Genomic DNA, 23,658 nt, shown 5'->3' with positions numbered 1-23,658 from the left:
GTTTTTTCCTTGCTGTTTTTGAGACACTAAAACTTCATCAGCATTGAAATAGAATGAACTGCCAGGAGTGTATTTGTACATGGCAATGATATCTCTTTCAATGTTGTTCTAATTCCACCTAGTGTAATACACAAAAGTATAGGTTATTTTGTGACAGTTTTATGCAAAGAAAACAAAAATCATAGTAACTCCATTGTCTGCCCCATTTATTTTAATTTTTCTCTGGTATCTCTAGTTTCCAGCTATAACAATTTCTGAAGGGGCTGTTCTTCCAAGAACAATTTTCTTAAAGGGTAAATGGAAGAAGAATATATCTGTAACATGAATTTTTGAAGTTTCCAGAGAGAAAACTTTTCTCTTTTTTTTTCTCTTCCAGGAAACATTTTTTGTAATGCAAATATTCAACCTTTGAATCAGTTCAAAATATTTGGATACCTGCTGTTACTCTGGGAACTACGCCTTCAAGATGCCAAGGAATATATTATCCAAGTGGTATCAGGCAAGCATTAGAACAGGTTGCCCAAATGGGATGTGGGGCCTCCATTCAGCTCATCTGAGCAAGGCACTGAGCAGTTTGAGCTAATATTGCAGGCAGCCCTTCTCTGAGCAAGGTGTTGGATTGGGTGATGTCCACACTCCCCTCTAAAGTCAGTTCTTCTCTTAGTCTATTATTTTTACAGCTTACACAGAAAGTGCTAATTTCTTCAACTCTTGCACTTCAGTTGACAACAGATCCCTGTGCTCAGAGACAGATACGTCTTCTCAAATTTGGGCCTTTATAAATTAGTCAAATAAAAACACTGACTGAGAAGCAGAAAATGAGGATTTTTACAAAATAAGTGTGATTTTTAAAGTGGGGCACTTTTCTTTTGACCTGAGATAAGCACTGAATATTCTGGTATCAGTAATAGAAAGTGAATTTCTTCTCACAAAAACTACCTTTATAGCAGCCTAACAAAAGTTTCTCGAATGGGGTCAGCTCTGATCTGCATATTTTTGAGAACAGAAGCTGGTCATTATCTCTTAATAGCTTGGATGCCAAAATACTTTTATGTACTCATTGTTCTGACTCCAGTTCCATGAGTTAAGAGGTATCAGAAATTCGAAATCAGCCCTGATACAGAAAAAAACCCACACAAGTTCTTGTTTTTCTTTAGCTTAGGCATGGTCTGGATTTTTCTTTCTGTCCAGGTAGTGGGTTTGGACCACAAAATGCTTATCCACAGATAGAACTAACTGAACCTGTGGGACTCTTCCTGTCCAGGTTTTTCCCCAACCCATTACATTATAAACTGCTCAAGCAGTTGCAGAAAATGTCATTATTTGTGTATATTACTTGGAGAGTAGGAGACCTGGTTCCATTATTTGACTCATTTTTGTGGGTTTCTTTCAGACCTCTCAACATTTGTTTCTTGCTGGCTGAGTCTCTGGGGATGTAAGAAACAAAGACCGGCACGTTTTTTTGCCTTTAGCACTGAGCAGCGCTGTGGCTTTTCTGGTTACCGTATGTCCCAAAAAGCAAATGCAGGGTGCCAGATGATGCAATGACATGTGCCATGCTACTGGCTGAATAAAAGTGTCACACAGGATTCAGCTGCACCGCTTTCTTGCCTTCAGGTCTACATTCTCATTCTCCCTCAGTTTTATGCATGTGGAGTTGAAGTTTGTGGGGCAAAACTGAATGCAAAGATCTAATTCTCTCAGTTTGACTGAGGGACTGAAATTAAGATCATGTTTGCACTAGGCTATCTTAGTAGTCTGTTAAGAAAGAAGTTTTTTTAGGGGAGCGTTAGGGTCAAGCTGCATAAGGGACATCCCCTTCTCATTCAAGAGGGAGCTAACAATGAATACATTCCTGACTAGGGTACCTGGCTATCTACCCGGAGTTACGCGAGATGAAACCAGACAGAGCACAAATGCTAACAAGGCCAGTCCTAATCCAAACAGTCTGAGGCAATAATTTAATTTCCCTAGGAGTCATGCAGACCTAGCCTGTTTATCCTTTCTTCTGTGCTTCTGTCCTTCAATTTTCATATGCCAATGACACTGTCCTTGCCAGTAATGTGTGGGTTCTTACTCCACACTAATTAATTTTTCTTTTATGGAGGAGTTAACAATAGCAAGCTACCTGGCATGTGTCAAGGTCCAAACCTGCCCACAGGCAGGAGCCACAGACCATAGATGAGCAAACTCATGGAAGGGTTTTTGGAGGCAGAACAACAAAGAGGCAGAGGAGATAAAAAAGAGGTGCTGAACTGAGGAGGTGAAAGATAGGAAGAAGAGGGGAAGATAAGGGATGGTAGAAAGTCTTGGGTTATGAGAATATGCATCTGGGCTTTTGGGAGAAATGTAGAACCCCTAAGTCCTGGCAAGGTCCAGAGCTGTGTGAAGTCTGCCTTGGTGCAGGTGAGTGGTCCACACATCATCATGTACTCCAGCCCTCCAACCCTGTTACAGAATGGAATCCAGCAGTAGCTCAAAAATCATACATGAGATTCAGATCCTGATATGATATGGATTTTATTCTGTCCTGCAAACATGGAATGACAAACTAGTTTGGAAGTACAGAAAAAGTGAAATATGGAAAGCTTAAAAGAAGGAAGAAATGGAAAGCTGACTAAAACCAGAAAGATAAATTACAGCTGATTCTGCAGGAATTGCTTTTTCTTCTATTGATTAAGTATTTCCAGTTTACATATCTCGCTGTCATTTTGTCAATATTCAGTGGTTGTCCACTAGTCAATACCCAGTGCATCTTACTAGCCTCCCACACTTCTGGGGTCAGACAGCTTTTTCTGCCTCCTCTAGCTTTATAAATTGTTACCCTAGCTTTCTAAGTTGTTACCATTTTTTTAGGAAAAGACTGCAATCTGCTGCAAAACATGTTCTGCAGTGATTTGGAACTCCTCCTATCCCACTGAAACTTGTATGCATGAATAAGTGCAGTGGATCTGGTGCATTCCTTTTCACTGCTGAGCCAACATTTGGAGCCATTTTGTATCTCATTAGAAACACACAGAATCTTTTAGCATTTTAAAGTTCAGTGTTTTCTAGAAGACATTTAATTTATTCATAATATGCAAAGAATTAATATCCTGGATTTATTGCCAGACTGGCAAATACAAGAGGAAATGGGGTCTAGCAATAGTGTTTCAGTTTTTGGTTTAGGGTTTCCTAATTTTTCTCTGACCATCTATCTTTGTGTATGATTATTCTATTATAAACCTTGTTATGATACCAGAATAATTTTATTAAGATGCAGTTAAAGGTGGGCCCAGTTCAGCCTGAACATTTGTGTGTACGTTGGTGTGTTTATCTTTGCCTCTGTGTATGAGGTTCATTTCCAAGGAATCCAAACCTGGATCCAAGTCCAAAGTCCTCAGATGGTCCCTGTCACTTCCGAAGGTTAAACCAAAACAGCTGAGCACAACTTTGAAGGCATTTAAATTCTAAATCCTGGTCCAAATGACTAGAATTCCTTTCCTTCTCCCATCCCTTTAATCTAGATTGAAGATAAGATCGAGGGAGCACGGGAAAGAGAAAAGACAATATCAACAGTTGATATTAATTGCCCTTTATCAATCCCTGAAGAGTTCTCAAAATATTTAAACAATCTGTTCTAAGTAACAACATTAATAAACTAAATGTGATAAAGAAGAAAAGCCAGTAATTACAACAGAGTTTAAACATCACATCTGATAAATAACAAAGACCTCTAAATAAAACAAATAAAAAAGATAAAACAGGAAGCATAGTAAAGAAAAAAAAATTCAAGGCATTGTCTCAAATGGCATAGAGGTCACATGAATTAAATACCTCTAATGTCTTTCCAGAAAGAAAACATCATTAAAAGCCTGGAAGAACTGAGTTCTAAAGTAATTCTCCATCAGCATTCAAAGTGCTTCCCCCTCCCATCTATCCCAACATTTTTCCTAAGGCCTCGTGCTTGACCCATAAAAACAATGTAATTGTCATAAACAAAAAATAAACTTTTGACCATTAATGGAAGGTTAGAACATTGCAGGAAGTAGGTGGAGTACATAAGCCTTAAGCCAAGAGTATGTTCAAGGTTTGAGAGAGGTCCTTTATATGGAATATATATTAAATATATGGAATTTATTTGTTCTTTATGGCAATTATGCACTGTATTTGATAACCACGTATATTTAGTAAATGTCAATTGCTATCAGATTCATTTGATTTAAAGCAAAATTCTTGTTAATTCTTTATGGCGGTTCTGCAACACAGTAGAACCTAAATTCTTGCCAAAAAAATCCCCATAAATACAATTTGCAAAAGCTTGTGGTGGGTTGGCTTAACCCAGCTTTTTGGGTTAGAGATATGGCTGCCAACATGTGTCATACATGGTTTATCTTTCGCTGGACTTGAATGGGCAGATAGCATAAACCCACCTTTATTTAATCCATACAAGGCCTTTGGGCAGGCAGCTGCTCAGCAACCTCTGTCAGCACTTCCTTCTCCCTACTGCTGAAACCTCCTCACCTTCATCCTTGATGTTTTGCATGGATGATATTCTTCTCTTTCATCTCTTCATTTGTTAGTCACTTCTAACAAATGTGAGGCAGTAGAGTTTAATACATTTCACTTTAGGGTAGCAAGTATATTTTTTTACTGGTTTAACTTGCATTTACTAATAAGGAGTTACATTTTTTACGTAACCCTACAATAATTTCATTAGGATGAAACACTGCGGGCATTTCCATTGAGATGAAGGATATGTCAGAGTTTTAAAACTGTTTTTCATGTGGTTCTTCAGTGACATATATTTTTTCCTGTTAAAAATGAAAAAAAAAAGAAAAGAAAAAAAAAAGAAAAGAAAACCCAACAAAGGAAATTGGCCTGGGGAAAATGCCACTGAGATACTGTTAAGAAGTCTGAATTAAAGCCAAGCAGCATATGCAGGGCGAATGCTCAGTCCACCCATTGTGCTTACAGCCACAGGGGGCTGAGAATAATACCCTATGAGATTTTACTAGAAGTGTGGTAAAAATATTCTGGTATAGCTGCCTCTCTGAAATGAGAAACCTTAGTTTTTGCCTTAACTTATAGTATCTACTTTGACATAGATTTTTATTTCTGTGTCAACACTGCATCATTATGCATTCAAAGAAGTGCTGTGAAGAAAGTGCAGCTTATTCCTTAGCATACTGTAAAGTTAATTTAACCTGTGTACCACTTACTCCAATGCAGGTGATGAGCTGCCGGTTAGTCCATGGCTGCAGAAGTTATGGCCATGGTGCTTTTACTAGTTAGTTCTTTCCCCAGAATGCAGCCTATGAAGATCTCTTTCAGTCTAGTCTTATTTTGAGAATTTTTTTGACTGTTTCAAGTTGTACTGAGGAAAGACCACCTTCAGGCATAGGGCAGAATTAAGATGGTGAAGAGAAGAATCACCTTTGTTTATTTTCAACTCTCCTGTTCTAAGAACAGTGTGGTTTACCAGAGAATATGATCCATCTCTGACAGTTTTCCTTTCAGTTAAAATAAGGAAATTAATTTAGGGCCATCTGATAGCTTGGAAGTGTGGAAGAGCAAAGCGTGCTGTGTTAGCTGGTCTCCCATGAAACACACCCTTTAAAGGGTAGAGACCTGGTATAATCACTGCCTCCTCACCCCACTGAGGTGGCCACAGCAGAAGGTGGTTCCTGAAACAATGAGCACAGCCCTGGTCTTTGCTGGTGGCAGTGCACAATGCTTTACCTCTTGCTTCAAGCTTGGAACAAATCTGCTGTTCAGCCTCAAGGAAAGGCAAATTTGTTAGCTGGAGTATTAGCTACAACCTTCAAAACAAAACTTGTTATTATATTGTCACAATGCCTGTAGATTTATGAGGCCCTGGGAATGCAATAAATTAATCACAGTAGTACTTGTTTGTGTTTATAAAGATTTGCAAAACAAGTAATAAAGTGTTGATGTGATTTTTTTTTTTACTTCAAAATCCATTAGATATTGTTCTGAGCCTAGTCTTCTTTAAAATTAGCTGTTCTAGATTATATCTAGGAGTCAGGAGTTGGTTGACTGTGATTAGGATTTCAGGAGTTATAGTCACAAGTCAGAAATCATCAGATCCTAAGTTTGATCTGTTTGTTGCTCTTTAGCTACAATAGTTATCTATAAATTTTACAAAAACTACATGCTACAATTTAATTATTATAAAGACCTGGCTAGGGAAAAGAAAGGATGATTAATAAAGGAAATAGGCACTGACTTTCCAGTAAAGTAAATGGAAGTATCAAATAATTTTACTTTATCTCCTGAAGTAACTAATAATTTAGTGGAAACTTTCTATATTAGAACTCAGATGTTTCTTATTAGGACTGCTAAAATGCTTAACAAACCATTTCATAATTTGTTAAATTACATCCAACTGCATTAACTAATGGAAGATTCATTTTCAGTAGTTCTGAAGAGGTTTTAATTCAAACGTTGGTGTACTAATCATTCTTCAAAATCTGATTCTGTTCTTATTCTACATGTCACTTTACATTAAAAAAATGCCATGTCTTACACCTAAAACACACTGAAACCACAGACATCCCTGCACATTCCTGCAATGCAGCCTGAGCTCCTGGGATTCCTGCTATCTGCATGCTACATTGCCTTTTGAAAGAGTCTGTTTTCTCAATTGATGACATTGCACAGTTTTGGTTTTTTTTGTCAAGGCTTTTTCAGTAGAGTGACATGATGTGAAATAGAATAACCTGATGAAATACAATAAGTTAATAATAGTGCTGTACACAGAGCACCTTTCATCATGACAGATCCCAAAGAGTTTTACTTAGACTGTACATATAAAAATCATTCTTCACCCACCACTGAAATGCAGTTACTGTTACAGAAGAATAGAGTAATCATACCATGCCAGGAATAACAGCTTTTTTGAGTAAGAGAAATTAAGAAAAATGTCTTCATATGAAACAATAATGGGAATACTTAGAGATGCTGGATCTAATTACCAGCATTTGCAGTTGGTCAACGTGTTTAAAGGATTTCTTGTAAATACATGAATCAGTGATAGGAATAGGAGTATCCATATATTTTTAATTTGCCACAAGTTCTTGTGACTTTATTTTGCCTTTTCTCAGAAACAGAACCTTAAGCAGCAGAAAATAAGAAAAAACCCACATATATTTAAGAATTTTTTCAATATATACTCAAAGAAGGGAATGCTATTTAGTCATGAGCAGTTGGCCCTAAAATGCTCACATTTTTGCCCCAAATAGTGGACAGTTCTAACCCTTCCATCTGGTGTAACTCAACAAAAATCCATTTTGGGTATTGTCCTGCCCTGCTGCAGAACATAAGGGTAACCCAGGTTCTTGTTAATAGATCCCGTGGAGCAGATTAGAGTGAACAACACTGAATGATCCATGTTTGTGAATATACACATATAGGGTTTATTACAGAACAATTTGGTTGCCAAGAGAAGCAGGTATATAGGCATTTTAGTTGTTATTACCTACAGTAATATGTGGAAAATCATGCTATGAAAAGCCAGTGTCCCTAAAGGCAACAGAAGTCCTACAATTTTATTCAAATAAAGGGAGAGAGTCCACTTGGGCTCTCCTCATGGGGTTTTTCTCTTGAGGTTTTGGAGTGTGCAGCCTCCTTTTATCCTAAATTCCCAGCTGCATGTTGCCCTCTTCCTTTCCCCACTGGCTGAGGTTCTAGGAAGGTGCAGCCTTCCAGATCTGCCTACTACATATTCCTGCTTGAATACGTCATTTTCCTCCAAAGTTCAAAAATTCAGGCTCTTGTTGAGACCAATTTGTCTATTACCTTACAGTTCAGGAGTTTAAAGTGTAGTCAAACTGTCTGGGATCTGTAACAAACTTGTGCAGCTTGAGGTTGGTATAGACATTAAGACCCATTTTTCCTAAAGACCCTCACCAGTCAAGTTGTTTGTAAAGACATTAGCACCCATCTTTCCTATCAGTAATATAACAATGTGAAAGCATTGCAATATGAAAGAGCAACAACATCACTCAAGAACATACACAAGGGAAAATAAAGAGAGAGAAAGTACAAGAGTGTGACGATCTCATCACTCCTAGGCCCCACAATGAGACCTGGTGGCTGTGCAGTCTTGGTCAAAGCAGTGAGCACAGACTGCATCCATCTGGTGGTAGAGGAAGTCCCACAGAAGTGGTAGGAGAAATCCCCAGGAAAATCCACAGAACACACTGTCTGCTTGGTTTATATGCACTCAGGTTCAGGTGGAAATGCCCAGCTAGCTGCCCTGGGGAGTCCTTAACACCTTCTAAGACAACCTAGCTGCCCATCACACCAGCACAGCTGAGTCCAGTATGGCCCATTAACAGCCATGAGCACCCTCAGGCCACAGCCAGTGTCCCAGTGCTTCAGGACAGGGAGCCCCAAACCCAGTGTTGTGTGCAAGGGAGGACAGCTTAGCATGGCAAGAGGCAGCACCCCGACTCCACAGGACCCTTTCCTACCTCACTCATAGCCCATCATTCACTCTCTGTCTCTTCAGGTCAGAGGTTTAGCCACTACACACCCAAAAGCTCAGCTCCTCCACCTCAGCAAAGCACTCTGGGGTCTCCACACCTGGGGGAATGTTTTGAGTCATTATTCCTTAACAGTTCAGTCTCTCACTGGTATGTCCAGGAAGAATCCTGTCACAGCACAATCTGAGTCCCAGTGCCATTCAATGCAATACTGGCAGCAGCAAGACTGATGCTGCATTTGCTCTCGATGGTTCATGATACAACATGTATTGATATTGGGTATATCAGAGCTGATGGAACTGTAAGCCATAAGCACTTACAGTACAGATTTTTCACTCTTGGTTTAAAAATGCAATTAAAGTGCCACAAGGTATTCAACACGTGGTAATTGTGTGGGGTTTTTAGCCTTTATTAGTTACAAAGTATATGAAAAAAACAAACATTTTCCTTTGCAGATTAAGTCTATTTGCTGTGGGCTATCAACACTCCCCATCAGTGAACACAGATAATGTGCTGCACACTTTGCAGCCTGATCATTGCTCATGCTGAAGACAATTCTTAAAGAATGTAAATGGTCATATCAAGATAGTTTGGGAGAGATAGAAGGATCATAGCATCTTCTTTTTCTTGATACCCATCACAACATGTAAATCAACATCAGTGCGATGTATGACACTTTGTGTATAGGAAATATAGCCAGATATGAGAAAGGAATTTGTTTACTGCTTCCCAAAAATTTAAAACATTATTGTAAATTCACTGGAAGAGAATGAGCTGAAGGGTTAAAAATTAAAATAACAATTCATGGCAGTAGATTAAGCTGGTGATGAATTATCCATACAGTGTCATATGGATTAGTCTCATAGAATGTCATTATTGATTCAATGGAAAAGCGTAGCAAAACTACAGTTATTAGGTTTGGAAACTGAAACAAACATGAAGGAGGCCAGAAGTAATAATAAAGTCCACACTGAGAGGTAAGGAATATGGATTGGAAGTATTCTAGTGTGATTCAGTATGAAAAAATGCAACCTAATATAACTAAAGAATCTACAATTTATGGATATCAGCAAAAAGAAAAGGTAACAGCACTGGACAGTGGTTTAGATATCTGTAATATGATCTAGTGCCTAAAAAGTATGTTTCAGGGCTGGACACTCATAGGAGAAGGCAGTAAGGGGCAGAGGGGGCTGAGTTACAAACTGACTTGAAAAACTAAACCAACTTGCAGCTCTGACAGGAGAGTCAGCACTGCTCAGTAATAACCATATAGGGCTCCTAAGTTTGGTACACTTCTAAAAATTGTAAAGCATTGTTCTTAGGATTTCTTTTTCCACTTCTATAGGGAAATTCAACCATCCCCTCCCTCCTTGGGGCCTCACTTGAATATCTATCTCACAGATACCACAAAACTTACCTTCAAGTTATGATTGTAAGCCTATACCCCTTATCTCAGATTTTGCTCTCATTCCAATCTTCATTCTGTGATAAAGCCATCCAGATTGTAAAAAAGGGAAATAAGCCTTTTCATAGAATTTTTGCCAACTCTGCAGAATTCCCCAGCTTGAAAAACCTCACAGCAAAGATACTACTGGGAGGGTGAAGCATGCAGTAATTAAGGCTTTAGTTGATGATCAGGAAGGCTTCAGTTCATACCCTACTGAGGTCTGAAGCACCTATTTGATCCCGGTGTTATTCTGGCTCTTATTCCTCATTCTTAAAACGGATTTAAAATGGATTTAATAGTCCCTCTCTATATATCACAGGGGTCTTGTAAGAATAAATATGCCACAGATGGTAAAGTACTCAGACATTAAAGTCCTGAGGGCCAGAGGAAATCAAAAGTTATATCCTTGTATCTGACTTTGGAATAATTTGAAATTGAGTGCACAAAGCTTTCAGAGAACATACTAGACACAATTGCCTAACTTACAGCACATATTTTATTCAATTAATTAAATTTCCATTATGCTTACGAATTGCCCATGAGTGGTTTCGGAACACAAGAATTCCCACCCCACCAGGAGGAGAGTTTAATAGAAGGCAGGCATTGTGGCACTGCAGCAGGGTGAGCAACCCATAGCCCCCCAGCACCAGCCTCCCAGCTCTCAATCATCTGTGCAACTCTGACTTCCACAGTTAGTGGGTTTTGATAGATGTTGTTCAGTTAATTGTTTCCTCTCCCCCTCTTTTTTTTTTAATTTTTTGATGTTTCAAGGTATATTCTCAGGCTCACTAGAGAGTTGAATATCGCAATAGAAATGATGGGGTGTTCTTCTCAGAAGAGAAAATAAAATGAGCCCATTACCATCAAGCTGTTGCAAACATGGATGGAATTTAGTGAATATGTCATCACCCAACAAGAAGAACCTCAGCATCAGCCAGCCCAACTAATATATTTTATCAGTAATACACCGTGTGTGGTAGTGCTTATCCATATGTTAGCTGCTACATTTATAAACTTGACCTATTTTGTGTGACTAGACAGGATCTGTATTTGAGTGAATTTGGGGTATGGTATAAATATTTACAAACACAGCCTTGCTTTTTAACAGTGAATACTCTATATTTCTAATCTAGAGCTGCTTTTTTCAGCAATAGACTTTCTATGTTTTCAACACCCTGGTTTGACCAAAAACATTTTTTTCTTGATTAAATCTGTTTTCTTTGCACCAGCTTTTCATCAGGAAAAGGCTCATTCATGCTCAAGATCACTTTCTCATTACACAAAACTGCTAGTTGACCTTATCAACACACTTATTGTTATTAACTAATTCTTAAAGTAAGCTTTGAGATCATTATCCCCTCACTGAGCTGCTCACATGTGGAAGCAAAGGCAGAGAGAATACGCAATATTCCTCCAGGCCAGAAAGAAATCATTAGCAGAAGACAGATTAAAGTCCTGATTCCTTGTCCGTAATTTAGATGATGCCTTTTTCTTGCTAACCTCCCCTGTTGTTCAGCACATTAATACAATACAGTGCTTCTTTGAGCACTCACATTTTCATCCAGTGTTTCAGAAGAACAAAGTAACTACAGTAATAATGGCTGAACCTTCTTGGGTTTTGTGCAGAGTCCAAGAAAAGAACTGAAACAGAGATAAAGCACAGCTCTGGGAATCAGGCATGGTTTTGAACCTCTGTAAGGTGAAGCTGCCCAAACAGATCACTAGGTAGTAGCTAACTAAACTCTTCCAGCTTACTGGAAAAGAAACCCCCACAGCTGTTTCATAAGCCCAGCAAATCTGTCTTGTTTTACAGAAATAAGCCTAAATTGCCTCCCTTTAATTTGAACGCTGGCTTTTTTTCTAGGAGAAATGGTGACTTCTTCTATAGGCAGATATCTGTGAAACTCTGCAATTTGATATATAGCTCCTTTTTTCAGTTTTTATTTAAAAAAAAAACAAAACTTTTGGGTCTTGGCTACTTTTTTTCTATTAAATATGTCTTGGCACTTGCATAGATTATGGAGTAATCGCTTGCACAACATCATCCTTTAAATAGGTCAGCCAAAACTCTACATCCAAATACACTCTAAGCATTGCTCAGATCTCAGAGTTTTACAGTTGGGTTCTGTCTCTCTAATGGTCTGAATCAAAATTCTGGATACATCCAAATACCCTGAAGCAAGGGTATTGCAAATGCAGACCCAGCATGTCTGGCACAAGTCTTTCATTTTCAACTAAGGCCTCTTTTTTTTTATTCTTCCCCAGCCCCCATCTCTTCCCCTTCAATTAAGGCAAAAGCACATTGTTTTTGCATGAAATCTAGAAGAGATTATTTTCCAGGATGGTTGATATTCATGTGTGAAAAATGATAAAATGATTAACTTGCAATATGACTTGAGTAAAACCCACAGAGAAGAGTAAAAACATGGAAATTCAGCACATATGTTTTGTAAAGAAAACCTATTGTCCTCTCTGGGAGGCTTTATTTCCCGAGCTTTTTAGGCAACACATCTTTGGCCCATAAATCAATATGGAGGAGGTCCTGGTACTTAAGCCTCTGTTACTAGCTACAGTTGCAGAAGGGTTATATGTGCAGTAGGATAGGCACCAAAAGTCTGAAAGAGGCTTCTCAGGACATTACAGTTGTGAGTATTTGAGATAATCACATTATATACAATGCTTATTGTTTTGTTGTGGCTGACACTTGGCTTTCTATATTAAAATCGGAGTCAGAACTCTAATTAATCCTGAACCATCACAGTGACGCATTTTCCAGAGGATATGTGAACTGGGACTAATTTTTCTATAGTTTTTTAAAGTCTCCCCTTGATTTCTTTTTTAAGTCCATGCTGTTGCCACAGACAAGCATAGGATAAGATCTCAGTATTTATGTCTTGCCCTCCAGGATATAATTTTCCATAACTGTTTTTAATTGAATGGAATTAACTTTCCTTTATAAGTCTACAAAATACAAGGTGTGCTCACATGCCTAAATATAAGCATTAACTTTTTTCTTAACCCAGTCTAGTTTTGTGACTGAGCTGTCTAGAAGACACCCCAGAGCTTGGTTTTGGCAGAGCCTGTCCTCTGGCTGCGGGTCCAGCATGTCCTTTCATTAAAAAATTACCTTTGTATATACAAATTATTCTGTGCATAATGACTAATGGGATTTATAGATATTTTCTTCTATTCTTGCCATTTTATTCATCTGTCGATTACTTAAATTTGCTGTTTTGACATTGCTATCTCTCTCTATCCTTCCTGCAGTGATGGCTTTGATGCCCCATTCATCTCACAAATAATTTTGCACATTGTCTCAGATTTCAGCTGCACCTTTTGCTCCACTGCACCTTGATTTGTCCTCACCATTGGGTCCCCCAGGCCCAAGAAACATGGACTAGAATGACAGCTTTATTTTTGTAAAGACTAGAACTGGAAATTAAAAAATATATTTTCTCAAGCAGGTCACATGCCTTCTCTAACCAGCAATCTCCATACTTTATCTTGTCCTTCATATTTTATTAATTCACAGACTCTGTGGCTGCTTTTTAGTCTCATCCCATTCAAATTCAGAGAGAGAGAGGTTCATGCCAAAGGCAGGTCTCTCCCTCTGCTCTAGCTATAGCATAACTGTGGGTGCTGGTAAATAAATAAAACCTCTTCAGGCAGATGGAAGCACAGTGCTGCCCCAAGGACTTCACAGACTAAAGGCTTTAATTGTTTTCCTAGCTGGGTCATGCTGCTCTTCCACATGGCTCAGCACCCACTTTCACATCTGTTGCAAAAGAATATCTCGGATAAAGGTTGACCTTTCCATCTCATTGCAGACTTAAAGCCAGGGGTAGCACTTTTGTACTAGGACAATGTCTGAAAGTTCTTCTGAGTTCCCATGCACTAAGTACTGTACAAAAGTAGTCCTCACCCCAAATGAATCAGTCTTTGGTTTTTTGTTTGCTTTTTTTTTTAATTTTAGCCCAAGTATGAACATTAGGACAATCTGTGCCCGAGACCATGTGAAAGGAGATGGCCATTTTAAATTCCTATGCTACAAACACCAAAATCTGACCGTAAGTTTTGCTGCTTTTTTTCTAGTCCTAGTTACTATTGGCGTGATTCATTTTTTGTTTTGTAATAGTACCCAGATGTCCCAATCAGGGTCCTGCTGCGCTTAACACCATAGAAACATATAAGAAGAAACAGTCTTTTCTCTGGAGAGTGTGAAATTTAATTTAGGAAACAAATATAGTATTGTAAACAAGGTGAGATAGGCATCACTGTGACTAGTTGCTGTGGGTTGGCACTGGTCACTGAAGAACAGTTCTAAATCATGCACCAGGACTTCTGTGGTGTTGGAGAGCACTGGTGACTAACCCACTGTGGCTCTGTCATCAGCCATCAGTCAGTGTCAGGAGCAAGTCCTGAACAGAACATGAAGTTGATAATATGAATTTAGTAGACAAACCCATAGAGACTGAAAGGGAGGCATATGGCTTGGTTACATTATTTTCTTTATTGCCCTATTGAGGGGACAGCAAATCCCTGACAAGGTAATGCTGGGTAGGCTTGCAGAGCAAAAGAGGTAGAAAAGTATTAAAGGAGGAAAAAAGGCTCCCTCATGCAGCCATGAAGGGACAAATCTCAGTTCAGATGGGGGATGGTCAGATCTCAGTGAGGAAATGGTGTAATAAAGGCTGGAACTGAAAGAATGAAGAGAGGAAAGGGATTTTTAAAGGTTAGGCATACTTCTTTAATGCAACTATAACTTCCCTTTGAATCTGAAACACCTATTTTTCTGTTTTCTGTTCCTGAGGTACTAAGTACTGTATCCAATTTATTGTTTTATAAATAAAACCATGTTTTTTGAACAGACAGCATAAGTAATTTCTGGGAATACTGGTCATTTTGCCTGGTGTTTAGGAGAAATGTGCTTTTCATTTAATCGACCATTTGGTGGCAGTACACGTTAGCTTCATTTTTGGATGATAATGTGTTATTCATTACGGTTGTATCTCAAACTTGTTCCTCTCAAATGTGTCAAGTGCAGGAGCCAAATCTTTATACAAAGTCTGCAATGCTAAGGGGTGAATGTCGGTTCTTAAAGCCCACTAAGAGAAGCAGGTAAATAGGATATTCATATGAAGAAAATGGTGTTCATTAGCATTTCATAGTAAGCCTTTCATCTACCTCAAAACAGTTCATTTTGCTTCCTACCATTTTTTCTTCTAAGGTAGTGATTTTCACAGAAATTATGCTTATAATGAAATATCAACAGAATGCCTGGACTGCTTTCTTCTTTATATGCAAATTAAAATGAAGACAAAACAAATAAAATTTACAGCCTGCACACAAAGAATTCCACCTACGTGATAAAAAACACGGCCTGGTCTTCCCCTGGTAAAAGACACATTTTACCACACTCCTGCAACACAAAGTACACTACATCCTGAGTGAACAGTTCTATCTGGTACAGTTTAGAGAAGCATACAATATCCTGTTTTTAATGCAGCGCAGGTGCTGGCAGATCGAAATACTAAATCTCATTAAATCATATATATATATATCTTCATGAAACCAAGTTTCTATTTCCAATACTAGTGTACTAGATCAGACTGTTAAAACTAAGAGGAGGAAGGTAAAAAAGGGATCAGTTTTGGTGCTTGCAGGGGTTGATACTTGCTAATCTCTGTTTTGATACAAGCAGTATTTCACTGGACTGTTTGTTTTCACTAAGATGTTTTTTAAACTTATTTAGTGAGCTGTGATACTTCTTGGGAAGTGTTTCTGGCTGTGGACAAATACCATCTGCAGTAGAGTAAACTTGTGTATAAAAAGCTCATTAGGACAAACTGAAACCAGGAAAGGATCCTAGAAAGGGCCCAAGGAGGGGATCTGTAAAAGTAGTGCCAGGATGGAAGGGCAGAAGGACGCTGAACTTCAGTGCTGGACAACAGTCCAGCTTCAAACTAAACAACATGTATTCAGCTTGTATTAATGTTACTGTGTGCTCTCAAGCAGGCTGCAGTCACCTGCAAGGCACTCCTAGAGGCAAGAGAATTTCTGAAATACAGACAGAGATGTGCAGAATGCACAAATTGTAGATCACATACATATATATATGTATGTATGTATGTATGTATATATATAAAAATATTTATGCATAGTAATGCATATCTATATAAAAAAGATTATGTAACCTCTTCATTTTAAAGTCTCTATGAATTTGAAAACTATAATCTGAATTAACAGTCTTAACTTTGGAAATCCCTCACTTTTCAACAAGACCTACAGGTGAAATCTAGCTTTGTAGTAGCTATTGTCATGCCTAGTTCTTGAATAGAGAACTGGCAGTTTGATTTGTTCTTCTCTGGTTTGGCAGTCTGGCTTCCTACATTTCATAGTGCTTGCATTTTTTCAGTATGAGACATTTATAAAGCCTCACAACACCTGTCTGCAGAAGACAGGTGTCACTGAGACTGAGTTTTGGGTTCTGGAAATGAAAGAACCAAATCATTGAAAATATTGCCATACAGTGGTCAGAAATATAGAAACAGAAGCACCCTTGAGGTGGACCACTTCATAATTCCTGAGTCATATCATTAAGATACTTCTTGATTTGGCATCCAATTGATATATTACACTGAGAACACCATCAGATTCAGTTTAGAAATTAGACATTCTTTTAAAGCATAGCTTTTTCCAGTAACAACACTATTTGAACTAAGAAGTAGTAAGTATGCCTGGAAGTTGACTGATATTTTCTGAAGATATTTGGACACAACATTATTAGCAGTAGTCACAGTGTTCAAGCGTTACTTGCAAATACTTATTTCTACCACTGGAAATACCCAAGTTTCTCTACATCAGGCAAGGCTTGGGAGTTTTCACTGAAGACCTCAATAACAGAAGAGGTGGAACTGCCTCTTTCTCCTCACCCTCAGCAGCTGTAAAGGAGCTCTCCTGTATCTTCTGAAGTAAGGCGATTTCACTGGCTAAGAAAAATTTCTCAAAGTTTGCAGTTTCAACAGTAAGAAGGAAAATAAACAAGTAGCAGGCACTGATATAATGAGATACTGGTAGCAAAAGGTGGTGTCTGATTTTTTCATGGGCATGTGCTTCAGTCACAGGAGTGATTTGTTACAGGGGAATCACCCTGGAAGATGGATTGACCTGTTACACAGTTGTTTTCTTTTCATTAGGAAGGATCCAAGTTCACTGAGCTCACCTATGCCAGAACTTTGTCTTATAAACTTGTTACCACAGAGCCATGCATTAACTTGGCTGCTCTGTATTTGTTCCTGGCACACCATATTCTATAGTAAGGACAAACTATCCTTCTCCTGCTGTCATTAAGGAGTCAATTCCTTGAAAAAAAGACATCAGGATAGTTATCACAAGCAGCTCTGTACCTATACCATGCTTGCAGTGACTTGCTTGTCTGCCAAGAACCAGAATAAACATAGGGTAAAATCCTACTGAAGACAGCCCTGCTTCTGTTCCTAGTGTGAAGTAACTTACCTATAGCCTTACATTTTTCTGCTATCTGCAGGGCCTCCCCAAATGTGTGAAAACTAGAAGTGTGTCTTCTCTTCACTAAGATTTTTGTATTGTGGTAGTCTTACTAGTTAAGAACAAATAAATTTTCATAATTGAGAAGCACTGCATATCTTTTTCCTACCTTTGCAGTGGTACAGACTTTTCCTACAGATTTTCATTTTTTTCCTACTGCTTAAATGGAGTAAATGAACTAAAGGGTGGGGTTTTTTTTAATCTTAAACCTCCACAGTTTAAAAAAAAAAATAGTCTGTCAGTGAGAAGAGCAATGTATCTACTGTTTGCTGAGTTGAGGCACAAGTATCTCTAAGTAATATGATTTTTGGCCAAGGGACACAAAAATTACAAACCTTTACTTTGAAGGAACCCCAATAAGTAAAAAATATCTATTTTCTCAAGAAATTGATGTCTTCTCACCTGCAGTGGGACCTGCATCTGGGCTGATGTTGCTTGTGCTTTACTCCTCCTTGCAGTTACAAGATTTTTATCATAGAATCATAAAATATGCTGATCTGGGAGGGACATGTCAGGATCCTCGAGTCCAACTCCTGGCCCTGCATAAGACATCCCCAAGAATCACACCATGTGCCTGAGAGTGTTGTCCAAGCACTTGTTGGACTCTGTCACGCTTGGTGCTATGGTCACTTCACCCAGCCAAACTCTGGGTGCAAAAACACTGATACATAATCTAATCTAAACCTTCTCTGACATAGCTTCAGGTCATTCCCTTGGGTCCTGTCTCTGGTCATGAGTGGAGAGGTGAGTACCTGCTGCTCTGCTTCCCCTCGTGGGGATGTTGAAGAGCTCAGTGAGGTCTCCCTTTAGTCTTCTCCAGGCTGAACAGACCAAGTGACCTCAGCCACTCCTTGTAATGGTTCCCCTCAAGGCCCTTCACCACACTCATCACCCTTCTTTGGACAGAAACTAATAGTTTAATGTATTTTCTTATATTGTGGAACCCAAACTACCCCCAGCACTGGAGGTGAGGCTGCCCCAGTGCAGAGCAGAGCAAAGCAGTGCAGAGCAGAGCAGAGCAGAGCAGAACAATCCCCTCCCTTGCCCGGCTGGCCATGCTGTTCCTGATGCCCCCAGGACGGGGTTGGCCCTCCTGGCTGCCAGGGCACTGCTGACTCATGGCCAACTTGCCATCAACCAGGACTCCCAGGGCCCTTTCCATGGCACTGCTCTCCAGCCTCTCATTCCCATCTGTCTGTGCATCCAGGGTTGTCCCACCCCAGGTGCAGAATCTGGCACTAGCCCTTGTTAAACTTCATATGGCTGATGATCGTGTGACCCACTAATTTATTAAGGTTTCTCTGCAGGGCCTCCCTGCCTTCAAGGGAGTCCACAGCTCTTCCCAGATTAGTTTTGTTGATAAAATGTACTTAACGTTCCTTCGAGTTCTGCATTGAAGTTGTTAATGAAGATGTTTAAGGCCACGGGACCGAGGATGGAGCCTTGGGGAACCCCACTTGTGCCAGGTCACCAGTCTGATGTCACCACAGTCACTGTGACCCTTTGTGCCTGACCCTTGAGCCAGTTACTCACCCATCACAGGATGTGTTTGTCCAGCACTCAGCTGGATATTCTGTCCAGAAGGATCTTGTGAGAGACAGTATCAAAGGCTTTGATGAAATCCAAAAAGATCACAATAATTGGCTTTCCTTAATCAGCTAGGCAGGTTACCTTGTTGTAGATGGAAATCTGGTTCAATGAGCAGGACTTCTCCTCATGAAGTCATGCTGGCTGTGGGCAATATTTAGAATCAACATTGTAAAGATCAATTCCTACCACAATCCTAGAAGTGAAACCATGCATTGTCTGCTGCTATTTCTGCTTTAAACCATCCACATCATGTTGTTTTAATATGTGGCTATGTTGCTGCATGGAAGACATGTTCTGACCACTGTTTGTGGGCTTTACGCCTACTCAAGAGCTACAGCTTCCTGGCAGTATGGTGTCAGCAGCATATTAATGAGTATAGTATATTGTGCATGGCTACAAGGAATGAACAATACAAATACATATCTTCTCATCTGTGGGAAACTGCCTGTCTATTACTCTGGTTTTGTGCCTCCAATGCCCTTTGTGTTCAAAAATCATTACTTTTCTTCCATGAAAGCCATAACATGGCTTTTACTATGTTATGGTACAGTGATAAATAAGAATACTTTTACTCCAAACCCATTTTTGAAAATTACTACTTGATCTATATAAAATTTTGCCTGTAGCCATCACCCTGATTTTTGTATGTATTGGGTTTGCACATGCAGGTGTCAGTAGCAGAGGCACTGCAGGGGTGGCTTCTTTGAGAGGCTGCCAGAAGCTTCCCCTGTGTCCGACAGAGCCAATGCGAAGTGGTTCCAAGATGGATATGCTGCTAGTCAAGACTGGACCAATTAGAAATGGTCCAGTGGTAATATGTCTCAGATATCATATTTAAGAAGAAGAAAGAAAGAAGTTACTGCACAGATATAATTGCATCCAGAGAAGAGAGAAGAGAGAATATGTGAGAGAAACAGCTCTGCAGACACCAAGATCAGTGGAGAAGAAGTGGCAGGAGGTGCTCCAGGCACAGGAACTGAGATTCCCCTGCAGCCTTTAGTAAAGATCATGGTGAGGCAGCTGTGCCCCTGCAGCCTGTGGAGGACCACACAGATGCAGAGATCCACCTGCAGCCCATGGAGGAGGTGGATGCCTGAAAGAGGGCTGTAAACCCACGTGAGGCCTGACCCTGAGCAGACTCCAGGCAGAGACCTGCAGACTTGTAGAAAGAGGAGCTCACACCTGGAGCAGGTTTCCTGGGGGGGACCCATGGCAGAGCAGCCTGTGCCTGAAAGACTGCACCCTATGGAAAAGTGTCCCATGTTGCAGCAGTTTTTGAAGAACTGCTGCCCATGGGATGGACTCACACACTGGAGAAGTTCATGGAGAATTTCCTCCTGCGGGAGAGACCCCATGGTGGAGGAGGGGAATGACTTCTCACCTTGAGTAGGGGCAGGAACAGCATGTGATGAACTGACCATAATCCCCATTCCCTGTCTCCCTGCACTGCTGTAGGGGAGGAGGTAGAGCTGGGAAGGTAGAGGGGTGGGGTGAAGGTGTTTTAAAGGTCTAATTTTATTTCTCATTATCCTGCTTTGGTCTTGTTGGAAATAAATTCAATTAATAGCTCTAATTCAAGTTGATACTTGGGGAATGATTTCTCCTGAATCTTATCTCAACCCATGAACCCTTCATTATATTTTTTCTCCCCTGTCCAGCTGCGGAGGAGACTGATAGGCATGCTTTGGTGGATGTCTGGCATCTAGCCAGGGTCAATTCCCTTCCATCCTGTGCAGGATTTGGCCAGTCAGAGGTGGGGTGGAGGTCACTTGGCTGGGATATTTTGAGTACACTGTGGTGCATATACTCTTTTTCATACCACAGGAGTTGTGCTATACATAGAAATATCAAATCAGAGAGAAACTCAAGTGAAGTGCTGTGAGGATGGGGAGCTTCTGTGTAAGATCATTTCATGTGGAAAAAAAAAGTAAATCTTTTGGACTTGGCACTGTCCTTTTTTCACTGTGGAGCTCTCTGGCTCATAAAAACAGTGTCACAGCCTGTAACTAATAATCAGTGAGAGAATCAAGGTAGAGCAGGCATCCAAAGACAGTGGCACTATCCTGTGGACTGTTGTGCTGGTTTTATCTGGGATAGAGTTAGTTTTCTTCACTGCAACTGGTGTGGGGCTGTGTTTTGGATTTATGCTGGAAACAATGTTGATAATACAGGGATGTTTTAGCTCTCACTGAGCAATGCTCTCACAGTGTCAAGGCATCTCCTGTATTACTCTCCTGCAAGGAGGCTGTGGGGGCACAAGAAGCTGGGAGGTGAGACAGGCAGGACAGCTGCCTCCAGCTGGCCACAGGGTATTCCATCCCGTATGGCTTCAAGCTCAGCATACAAAGAGAAGAAGGAGGAAAGGGGAGGATGTTTTCAGTGATGGAGCTTGTCTTCCCAAGTCACTGTTACACATGATGGAGCTCTGCTTTCCTGGGGATGGCTGAGCACCTGGCTGCCCATGGGAAGTGTTGAATGAATTCCTTGTTTTTCTTTGCTTACATGTGTGGCTTTTGCTTTACCTTTCAAACTGCCTGTATCAAAACTCAGTTCTAGCCCACTGTGAGGGGAGTGAGTGAGTGGCTACATGGGGTTTAGTTGTCAGCTGGGGTTAAACCATGACAGCTGTCCATAACACTATGAGTCAAAATTTGTGTAAGAGACAATAACTCTATGTAGCAATGTGGGTTTTTAGGATTACCATGTGCTTCCTTTGTCCCTCTGCTCTGTATGCTATTGGTACATTTTGAAATACGCACTCTGCTGTACCGGAAAACCTATGGGTGTGTTCCCCCCTGCCAATTTTCCCTTCCTCCTCCTGGGACTGGCTCTTAGAGAGCCAGCCCCCGCCCCCTTTCCTTTCCCTTATAAGCCAGTGTCTGCATCAGAGAGAGGTCCTGCATCTCTGACCTGCCAGGCCCTGACCTACCCCCTTCTCCTTCCCCTGGAAACCCTTTTTCCTTACCCCAAATAAACCTCCCTGACAGAACAGAGATGGAGTTCCAGTTCGTTTCTTCATCTTACTTCATTTCCTGCTGAATTTCTGTGGTTGGGAGACTCACCCAGCCCACGGGACCCCGGGGGCCGCCTGCCCAGGATCTGGTGGAATTACGCAGACCAAGGACCCTGGACCGGGGGGAGCCAGCTCCCGCTTTCCTCCCGGACCCTGCCGCATCAACTCTAGCCGTGTTATTACATTTGGGATTTTCATTTCAGGAAAACCAAAGCCAGAAAGGAAACTAAGTATTGGAGACCTGGTTACATCTTGCTGAATCAGAAAAGAGTTTGAAGTAGTAACTCCACTGGAAAAGAGCAGCATGCATGTAAGCATATGGGGTTAAACTCTAGTATTCTCTCCTTGGTGAGCATTTCCATGCATTTAGCAGGAGCAAAAATTATGAACATGTGCCCCATTTTCAACTTAAGCAAGCAGTAATGTTCAGTCACCAGTGGGATAATTGTAATGTTTTCTTTATGTTTACATATGAAAGGAAATCCAGACGTAGAGCCTTTGCTGTTGCTACTGATTTTGTTTTCTGTAAAATACTATGTTGGCCCTCAGTTCAGGGAGTATACCAATGGGTAGAGTCAAAAAGTGCTACGAGTTACCCCATTTTATAATTAGTAATTAGTTAGTTATGGCACTTTCGATGGACCTTTGCTTAGCTAATACTGGTTTGACAGCAAATGGAAAAAAAGGTTGTAATCCAATCTCTCCACGTGCATGTATTAACCAGCTTCATTTCTGTTCAGGACATCGAGTCCCTCTGTCTATCTGTGTCTGCTGCTTCACTACTCAGCTGAACAGGAGCAAAGGGCTTTTCTGGTGGGTCTTGGCCACAAGAAGCAAGCCATGAGTGCTGCTACTGACTGCAAGGGTAGGCACAGCAAATTCGTCTTTCTGTGACTTTTTAATATAACAAAGGCTCTGGCTCTGCACCAGCAAATGCAAGCACCCAGTGAGGCTGGGAATGTACAAGTAACCAGTGGGAATGGTAAACACAAATGAGAAGAGAAAGGGAGTTTGTCTCTGGTGATGTGATCTCAGCTGCTCTACCTGGGAGGAAGGGAGGAGACGAACATGAAAATGAAGGATAAAGTAACAGGACAGAGACCAAGGGCTTTGTTCTGGAGCCATGGCCTTGCCCATGTATTCCTCTCATTGCCACACATGCCAGGGCAGGGACAGGAAATGCTGGACACACATGAAATTTTACTACCCCTATCCTATAGGCTTAATTATAAATACCCAGTCCAATTTTCAAACCCATTGAGATGTCTGGTACATCAGTACAAAAACCAGAACCCAAAATTATTTGAACATAAATTGTAAGGGCGGACTCCGTGGGGTTTATTTATGGGGATAAAAATAGGGACAAGAGATCTCTAAAGATGACTTTTAGAACATGAGGGTTTATTGCGAAAGAGCGTGAGCGTGAGAGGCCTGCTAGGCCGCAAGACGCAGCCCAAAGCAGGCCAGAGAAAAGAGAGAGAGAGAGAGAGAGAGAGCAGAAAGAAGAGAGTAAAAAAGAGTAAAAGAGAGCGATTTGCTGTTTACAATGCAAT

The 23,658-nt window shown here is 40.4% G+C and overlaps 1 long non-coding RNA gene across 1 annotated transcript in view; it reads left to right on the top strand.

The window, feature by feature from the left end:
- LOC146425002 (uncharacterized) overlaps positions 1-22,897 on the top strand; it is a 42,795-nt gene extending 19,898 nt beyond the window's left edge. Inside the window, exons 3-5 of the long non-coding RNA XR_014847065.1 lie at positions 13,910-14,003; positions 22,309-22,415; positions 22,846-22,897. This is a non-coding gene — a long non-coding RNA (uncharacterized LOC146425002). The remainder of the gene's footprint in view (positions 1-13,909; positions 14,004-22,308; positions 22,416-22,845) is intronic.
- The last annotated feature ends 761 nt before the right edge of the window (positions 22,898-23,658 follow it).

This window comes from Lichenostomus cassidix, chromosome Z (genome assembly GCF_008360975.1).
Source record: "Lichenostomus cassidix isolate B80296 chromosome Z, HeHo_3.0, whole genome shotgun sequence".
NCBI lineage: Eukaryota > Metazoa > Chordata > Aves > Passeriformes > Meliphagidae > Lichenostomus > Lichenostomus cassidix.
This window is presented reverse-complemented; position numbering and strand designations above follow the sequence as displayed.